Raw genomic sequence first — 9,246 nt, 5'->3', positions numbered from 1 at the left:
TATATGATATTTAACTTCTTGTTCTGATGACTCAAAGTAGAGGTATGGGTCAATCCAGCCTACTACTTAGAAAAGAAATGCTACCTGAAAGGGAGGGCAATCAAAAATGAGAGATGGAGAGGAAGATGATGAGTATCAGTTAAAGCCTCTAAGCAAACTGCAGCATCAAGAGGTGTAGTTTGCCTCACCATTTGTTCTCTGATAAATTTTTCCAGAAATTGTGATCAACCATCATCCTTGAGATTCTGTCTTCTTGAAGTGAACTTAATTTGTGAAGCAAGTAGATTCATCTGTGTAGGGCAAGGAGCTGACTGGAGTAGATGCCGTTGCCATTTAGCAATTGCCATACCTCTTCTCCTTAGCTGCTGTGAGTTCTGAGGCATGCTGCAGTTAATGGTGTATACCTAGAACCTTTTATAGAAAACTGGCTTCAGCCATATAATTTGCACAGTCCAGTGAAACAGGTAAATGTGGAACCCTTTGTTCAAAAAGCAAGAAAAAGTGTCATTAAAGGAAATAACCTATAAAGCTTTCTCATGAAAGCTTTTTCATGTTCTTTCTTTTAACTTGTTCTCAAGTTTTTAATTTGTTATTTAAAATTAAAATTTTAAACTGTTTTCATGAATTTTATCATTCATCTTTATACTGTACATTGACAGTTTTGAATGCAAATATTATAGCATTTAAATCATTGGTAGACTAACCAAAATTACCCAATTCAAATTTCATAACTCATACATGCATGATGTGGGTTTGTAGATATAGAATGGGACATGGAAAATAGAAATAGCTTTAGCCAACTTTGTTGCTCTACTTGACACCCCTCCCCAAGTTAAATGTAAATGGGTCAAAACCCTCATAGTCTGACAATAGCTCCTCCACTTAACATGACCTCTTATCAGAATATTTCAGGATGCTGATGATTCCAATTACTGCTCAAAGGTCACTTCTCTCCAACCCTGTTGGGTGGCAATGTGATTGGGAGGCATGATTATCTCTTGCTTCAGCTTCCTTCATTTTCCAGAATGCAACATTATAAAAACATCTGTGCTCAGCTTCACTTTCCTTTTTCTTTTCTCATCCTGAGCTCCTGAATTCTAATTATCCTTACAAAATATATCAACTGGTTTCATTTTTTTCTCCAGTACATGAGGGCATGCTGATGCACTATAGTTTGGAAGCCATCCATTAGTTCAATTTTCCCTTGTCAATAAGCCTTCTTCAATCAACCCATTTTCAGAACTCCCACTGAATATACCCAGTTCTCACACTGTGGTTCTTAATACATTTTCTTTCATTTCATCTTTCAGGCCTTTCCTTCCAGCAAACATTTTATGCTACTAATAGTATTTAAGTGTTTCCCTTGCTTTATACCCTTGCCAACAAATAATATCAGATTTTAAAGTCTGAACCATATACTATGTGTAAAATGGTACAATCACTGTGATTTGGATTAGCATTTTATTAATTGCTAAATGAATTAGACATATTTTCATATGTATATTGGTCATTTGTGTTTTCTGTGACATGCCTTTTACTCACATTTCAAAAAGGTGTTTTAAACATAATCTAGATAATTTTTCCTTTTTATTTATGACTTTCAAACATTTTCTCCTAGTTTTTGTTTTACATTTTACTCTACATTTACTTTTTTGTTTTACATTCTACTCTTTTGTTGTTGTTTGTTTTAATGAACTGAAGTTTTTTTTTAAAATTCAATTTAATTAATTTATTTTTTATACAGCATGAAGTTCTTAATTTTAATGTAAACTCATCAATCTTTTCTCTTATGGTTAATCCTTGTGTTTTCTTTTTTTAAAAAAAAAACAAACTGCCACTTGAGGACATAAAGGATCTATCCTATGTTTCTTTCTAATGCTTATACAATATTTGCCTTTCACATTTAAGTTCTTCATCTCTATGGAATTTCTTTAGGATATCGTGAGGTAGGAATCCAACTGCATATGGTCACATTTACAAAATTGTATAGATCATGATTTCTTTGTCAGCATACTATGTTAAGAAAAAAGAGATGTAATACAGTGAATTATGTGCATCCAAAACTCCTGGGTGGGTTGGAGGAAGAGGCTCTAGGCTGGGTTTCCAGGATGATTCTCAACAAACCAACGCATAAATGGTTAACTGAAGAAATAGCTACCTCTGTTACAATCAGGAAGTAATAGAATAAGAAGCTTCTGTGACAAATGTTGGCTCCAGGGCAGTACCACCTTAGCCACACTCTAGGAATAAGGTGGCTTCCCATGAGCTGTTTGGTCCACAGACATACCAGCATATTCAATGCCATGAATGCAAATATTTCCTCTGTACCTCATTTGGTTCTGAATTTAAATCTCATGTAAAGCAACTGTTTGGTAAAAATGAATCACATTAAGACCTTAGCTGCAAGAGTTTATGAAGTTTGGTATTTTAGCTTTCTAGATGCTGTGGTACAGAAGGTACACTAGGAGGCAATAAGGACAGCTATTGAGTTAGTCTACTATGTTCATGTCAGTAATAAAATAGCTTAATTCCATTTATTGAATTGTCCAGTATTTTCCCAGTGAATTGTAATACTACTTTTGTCATACTTCAAATTTCCATATTTGCATGAATTTATATATGGACTCTCTATTCATTTCATGAGTAAATTTATTCCTGCATTAAACCACAGTGTTTTAATCACTATAGCTCTATAATATATATAGTTTTGATATCAGGTAGATCAACCCTCTCTTATCCCAACACATATACTTAACATATTCTCTTCAAGAGTGAATTAGCAGGCTTCCCTGGTGGTGCAGTGGTTGAGAGTCCACCTGCCGATGCAGGGGACATGGGTTCGTGCCTCAGTCCAGGAGGATCCCACATGCTGCAGGGCGGCTGGGCCCGTGAGCCATGGCTGCTGAGCCTGCGTATCCGGAGCCTCTGCTTCACAATGGGAGAGGCCACAACAGTGAGAGGCCCGTGTACCACAAAAAAAAAAAAAAAAAAAAATGTGACTTAGCTATTCTTGAGTTTTCCACTTCTAGGTAAAATGTAAAATCAACTTTTCAAGGTCCTGAAAAAACTGGACTTGCATTGATTCGAATGGGTATTACCTAATATCACACATTTTATTTTATCTTTTGAGATGATCATATGGTTTCCTCCTTTAGCTGATTAATCTGATGAGATACATCAATAGATTTTCTAATATAAACTACTATTATATTCACAAATATTTTCATAAGATTGAAATGATTTGTTCCTTGAAATTTTTGTAAAATTCTCCTATAAATTATATACTATATAGCAAGGTGAGATTATTTTGAAGATGTAATCAAGGTCCCTAATCAGCTGACTTTGAGTTAAACAAAAGGAAGATTTTTCTGGGTAGGCTTGACCTAATCAGTTAAGCCCTTTAACAGAGGGTCTAGAGGTGGGACTTGAAACAACAGACTCTCTCTCTTCATTGCTGTCTTTGAGGAAGCTAGCTGCAATAAATTCTATAGCTACAAGGAAATTGTACCAAGAACTACATGAGCTCAGAAGAATCCCGCAAGACTCAGGTGAGACCACTGTCCCAGAGGACACCCAGCTTGCAGCCTTATTAGACCTGAAACAGAACCCAGATAAGCAGGGCCCAAACTCCTTATACTAAAAATCTGGGAGATAATAAATGAGTGTTATTTAACCAACTAAGTTTATGGTAATTTGTTACACAGTATAGAAAACTAATACAATATCTTTAATTTGAAGCTATTTCTTTTCAGCACATCCTGGTGATTTAACATTTTGTCTTTATTCCCAAGGTTGTCAATGCTTTAACATTTATTATTATTATCCTTAAATTTTAGTGAGTCTCTTTTAAAAATTATTTGATTTTCCCTTTTTATTGTATTCTTACATTATCTGTCAACTGATAAGTTCAGTATATTTACATTTATTTTGATGTCTTAATCATTTAGATATTTTAATATAATACAACCTTTATCTTTCTCTGTTATGCTTTTCCTGTGCTCTCTTTCTCCCTTTTCTGTTATTTATTTTTTAATAGACTATTTTTACAGAAGTTTTAGGTTCAAAGAAATTTAAGTGGAAAATACAGAGAGTTTCCATATATTCCCTGTCCCCTCACCCCAGGCTCCCCTACCATCTCCCCCACTATCAACCTCCAGACTGTTACATTTGTTATAATTGATGAATCAACATTGAAATTTCATTGTCACCCATAATCCATTGTTTACATTAGAGTTCACTCTTGACATTACAATTCTATGAGTTTGGATAAATGTAGAATGGCATGTACCTACTATTATAATATCATATAGAATAGCTTCACTAACATAAAAATCCTCTTTGCTCTGCCTATACATCCCTCGCTCCTCCATAACCACTGATCTTTTACTATCTCCATAGTTTCGTTTTTCCAGAATGTTATATAGTTGGAATCATACAGTATGTAGCCTTTTCAGAGTGGCTTCTTTTATTAATAATGTGCATTTAACTTTCTTCCATGTCTTTTCATTACTTAATAACTCCTTTCTTTCTAGCACTGAATAATATTCCATTGACTGGATGTACCACAGTTTGTTTACCTGTTCACTGACTGAGGGCATATTGATTGCTTCCAAATATTGGCAACGTTGAATAAAGCTGCTATGAACATCAGTTTGCAGGTTTTTGTGTGGACATGTTTTCAACTCCTTTGGGTAAATACCAAGGAGTGAAATTACTGGGTTTTACAGTAAAAGCATGTTTAGTTCTGCAGGAAACTGCCAATCTGTTTTTCAAAGTGGCTATACCATTTTGCATTCCTACCAGTTATGAATGAGCATTCCTGTTGCTGACATTTGGTGTTGTCAGTTCTGGATTTTGGCTATTATAATAGGTATGTAAGGGGTATCTTTTTTTCAAAAACATATGTTTCCCTGGTGACATGTGATGTAGAACATCTTTTCATATGCTTATTTTTATCTTTATGTCTTCTTTGGTGAGGTGTCTGTTCGAGTCCTTTGCCTGGCTTTTAATCATGTTCATTTTCTTACTGAGTTTTAAGAGTTCTTTGTATATTTTAGATAACAGTCTATATCAGATGTGTCTTTTGCAAATATTTTCCCCCAGTCTGTGACTTCTTATTTTCATTCCCAGCCAGTGTCTTTCATAGAGAAGTTTTTAATTTTAATGAAGTACAACTTATCAGTTATTTCTTTCATGGATCCTGCCTTTGATGTTGTAACTAAAATGTCACCCCCGTACACAAGGTCAAATAGAATTTATGTTATCTTCCAGGAGTTTTGTAGTTTTACATTTACATCTAGCAGGTATTTTGAGTTGATTTTTGTGAAAGGTATAAGGTTTGTGTCTAGATTCTTTTTTTTTTTTTTTTGCATGAGAATTTTCAGGTTTTCAAGCATCGTTTTTGAAGAGATATTTTTTTCCCCATTTTATTGCTGTTGCTCCTTTGTCAAAGATCAGTGGACTAGATTTTTGCTGGTCTATTCTGGGCTCTCTGTTTCATTGATATATTTATCTTTTCTTTCACCAATACCACATTGTTTTGATGAATATAGCTTTATAGTAAGTTTTGAAATTGGGTTGTGTCAGTCTCCAACTATATTCTCCTTTAATATTGTTTTGGCTATTCTGTGTCTTTTGCTTACTGTTTATTTTTAATAATATTTTATTTTTAGTTTTTTATCTGTTATCTAAATTTTGGTTTGAAAATAATATACTACTACTCTAAATCCTGCTTGTTTAATTTCCTTTTTTTATTAGTTACACTTGAATTTTAAACATACTTGAAATTTTGTACATATTAATAACTCAAACACCTTAAGTTACTTAGTTTTTATTTCATCATCCTCCTTAATTACATGCTACTTATGTCCAGCATTTTAGTTTCTGGAACACTTTTGTCTAGTTTTATATCTTATGCATTTACTATTTGCTACTCTTAATGTCTAGCTTTTCACACCTTCCCTCTGGGGTTATTTTTATTCTCATTGGAGTACATACTTTAGAAATTTCTTTAGTGAAATTCCGTTGGTAGTAAACTTTAACTTTTATCTATTTTAAATATGTTTATGTTTTGCCCTCATTCTTAAAAGAATATTTGGGGTATACAATTCTGTAAGATAAGTCTACAGGCTAAGAATTCATAAATATAAATGCCATTTGGGGATGATGCATCAGAAAGATAGTGACTCTTGTGTACTTTTACATGGTGTTCCAAGATGTTGAATATAAAAGGATTCTCTTAAAACCAGATGGAGAGGAAAGATCCTGAAAACTATACACCCAACTCATGTTCTATCAATGGCATACTCTTAAAAAAGGAGGACTTAAATTCCTTCTAGAAAATGTATGATTACACCCTCTTTGCCTGGACCCTAGACATATTCCTTAAACGATATTTCCTCAGGGAAATTACTTCTGATAGTACTGAATACAACTAGTATAGAAAGTTGACAGTTTTAAAGTCAGATAAAGGGGATTTTGAAACATAACTGATTATATATCCAAGAAGTTGCTTGAGTTCTAAATATCATAGTCTGAAAAAAGACATAGATTGATAAAATCAAAGGAGTGGCAGGATTTCTAAGCATATGAGCATGTATTTGAGTATATTGGGAATAATGGATAAGTCTAGTTAATATAATAAAAGCTTGTGACAATTAGAAAAATGTTTTCTATTTATAATAATTGGTTACATCATTTTGTGTGTGTGAGATCCATCCCTTATTGAATTTATAACCATAAATGATACAGTTATTAGTTATATTAAGAAAAATAAAATGTATGGCAAACTGAGACAGGACATCTAATACCTGAGAAGGAAACAGGGCAAAAAGAGGAGACTCTAGGAGAGGGAGTTATGACTGGGAAGGGACTTCTGTTGATGGAAACTAAATTTCTGTGTACTGGTTCTAAGGCACACTCTTTACTAGAGGCCTTCCAGAAAATGATGTAGGTGTTTTAAAAGAATGCTTTTCAGTTAAAAGATGTTTATACTAGTGTTCATGAAAAAGATGCCTGAACTTATGTGGGCTGTGCATCTGTTTGGATTTGATTTGAGACCTGGTGACAATATAGATTCAAGAGTATTCTTCAGGGTTCAAGTCAAAGAATCAGATCGATGGCAGGCAGTGGAGCATTTGGAATTGTAAGTGAGACCTGATCTCTGAGGAAAGTGCAGACGGAGATTGTTGAATATAAAGCAATTCCAAGTAGAAAATGAATCAGTGTAGGAAAAGAAATCATGGTATAGGAAAAATAATTATGTGCTTTGGAGGCAAACTAACCTGGACACCAAAGTCTGAACTACTTTTTTATTAGCTTGTGAAATAGGACATTATGGTTTTTTGTGTCTTATTTCTTATATAAAACTAAACACACAAACCAGCAATTATGAAATCTACTTCACAGAGCTATGGTCATAGAAGAACAATATGCTTGGCACATAATGACTCGAAAAATTGCAGTTTTTTTTCTTATCCATAGTCCATGTTGATATTAGAAAGCTGTGGTGATGAACAGATGTAGCCTAAGAGACATCTCTGTCTCTCTGCCTTTCTGTCTCTCTTTTTCTATCTGTCATATCTATCTACAGCTTTAACTATATATTAATATTCATATTTTTATTGTGGCAACTTTCTCAAGTCCTCTACATTAAATGGATTTTTTTTAGGAGGAATGTGAATCTCTTCTAAATAGTATCTAACATGGTTTTAAAATTTTGTCTATAATATATAGTGTTATTTTTATTGCTGGGAACTGGCCATAAACTTGTGATCCTAATATATATATATATATATATATATATATATATATATAATGCATTTATTTATATAAAGCAAAATATGAAGTACCCAGTATATTTAGGTTTGTGAATCAAATATATTCTTGAACATTACCCTAGGGAAAGAACAAATGACCAAATATCTACAGTTATTAGTTGGTTTTCAGTTACAAATTTTACTGACAATGCTCAGACTTGTTGGTTACCTTTCTGATTCACCTCATGAAGTAAAATAGAGTAAGAAGTCTTTGCCACTTCAATTTGTTAGATAATTTTTCAAATTCAAATTCCCTTTTCAAAGGGAAATTAGATTGTAATTGAACACTATCTTTACTTATTATATAAAAGCATGCTGTGGTGTCATTCCAAAACTTGCTTTTGATTTCCACACAGTTGGGAATTTATAGAATTATTGAGAAAAGGAGACAAAGGAGAGGTAAGAAGAACAGAGAAGCTAGATTTTGTGAGTAATAATTAGTCATTAAAGTAGTACTCAGAAGTCAAAATTACTTGTAGAAAAATTATAAAGATTATTTTCTTCTCTATTTATTTAATAATATCAATAAAAGAAAAATCATGAATGCAAGTGTCCCAGCAAGATAATTTTTAGAATCAATATCATGTCGAGTAGAAATAAGTATTATTAGTACATTTTAGGTGTATAATGCATAAATTACATAAATTACAAAATGGCCTCTCATTTTAAGATTTTTTGTTATTAATAACTATTCAATATTATTTTAATATAATGACATTGTTATATTTGTAATGCTATTTACTCTATGTATTAAAAACTCTTATTTATAATTTAAAAATGTAAAATAATGATGTCAATTGTCTTGCTCATGTATTTATTCTTCAAACACTTATGTGCCAAGAAGCTCTCAATTTAATGTAATATATGTATCTACATCTACAAATCTAAACCTACAAACCAAGCCTTATTTATCATTTGGCTAGGTAGTAGGTGTTGTAGATTGAATTGTTGGTTCCATATCTTTACTTCACATTCTTGTCATAAATGTCATAAATAGGCAGAATGACTTCCCTGCCCTTTACCTTTGCCTTAGTTATATGCCTTGATTTTTGTCGACTAGAGATTAGAAGACTAAATATAAGTGGAGGCTTGAAATGTGCATATATGTCTGGACAGTCTTGTTGAGTTCCTGACATCAGCATGAGAAGAACACACCCCATGTCTGTCCCTGATATAAGAGACATGGAGCATACTGGAACTTGAGCTATAGCCTGGAGCCAAGCTGACCAGGTCCAGTCAAGTCCTGCTAAGATCAGCCAAATCCCATCTGACACTTATATCTCTGAGTGAGAAAAACAGATATTTATTATTGTAAGACACTAAATACTTGAGAGTGTTTGTTATACATCATTATTGTGAAAAGGAATTATATACAGTTTAAGCGTTAAAATTTTTTAAAAATAGGAAAATCTTAGAATATAGCAAAGAT

This window comes from Delphinapterus leucas, chromosome 4, assembly GCF_059928025.1.
Source record: "Delphinapterus leucas isolate spDelLeu-1000000601 "Yukka" chromosome 4, BTC_Dleu_Yukka2, whole genome shotgun sequence".
Classification (NCBI taxonomy): domain Eukaryota; kingdom Metazoa; phylum Chordata; class Mammalia; order Artiodactyla; family Monodontidae; genus Delphinapterus; species Delphinapterus leucas.
Note: the sequence above shows the minus strand (reverse complement) of the source record.